Source organism: Trachymyrmex septentrionalis, unplaced genomic scaffold, assembly GCF_001594115.1.
Source record: "Trachymyrmex septentrionalis isolate Tsep2-gDNA-1 unplaced genomic scaffold, Tsep1.0 scaffold52, whole genome shotgun sequence".
In the NCBI taxonomy this organism is placed as follows: Eukaryota; Metazoa; Arthropoda; class Insecta; order Hymenoptera; family Formicidae; genus Trachymyrmex; species Trachymyrmex septentrionalis.
The window spans coordinates 451,754-452,130 of record NW_017305694.1 but is presented as its reverse complement, the minus strand read 5'-3'; positions in this window follow the sequence as shown (position 1 = coordinate 452,130).

The window sequence follows — 377 nt, the reverse complement described above, 5'->3', positions numbered from 1 at the left end:
AGAGAGAGAGAGAGAGAGAGAGAGAGAGAGAGAGAGAGAGAGAGTGTGTGTGTATGTTTATATATCTATATTTGTATAACATTACATATATTTGTATACAATGTATTAAATATAATTACTTTTGTAAGATATATGTAAGCACAACAGAGCGAATATCGACATAGGAGTTGTGTAGCTCAATGGAAAAGTGGCAGCTTAGAGCAGACTTTGAAGACCAGATCTTGGTTTCGAATCTTGACAGGAGCGGTGCTGATTTTCTCATGCTATTGGTTATGCCTTACTATGAATCACGTAATTTCGAGTGGTGAAAACGTGCAATGTGAGTGATGATCGATAGCACAAGAAAATCAGTTCCGCTCCTGTCGAGATTTGAACCA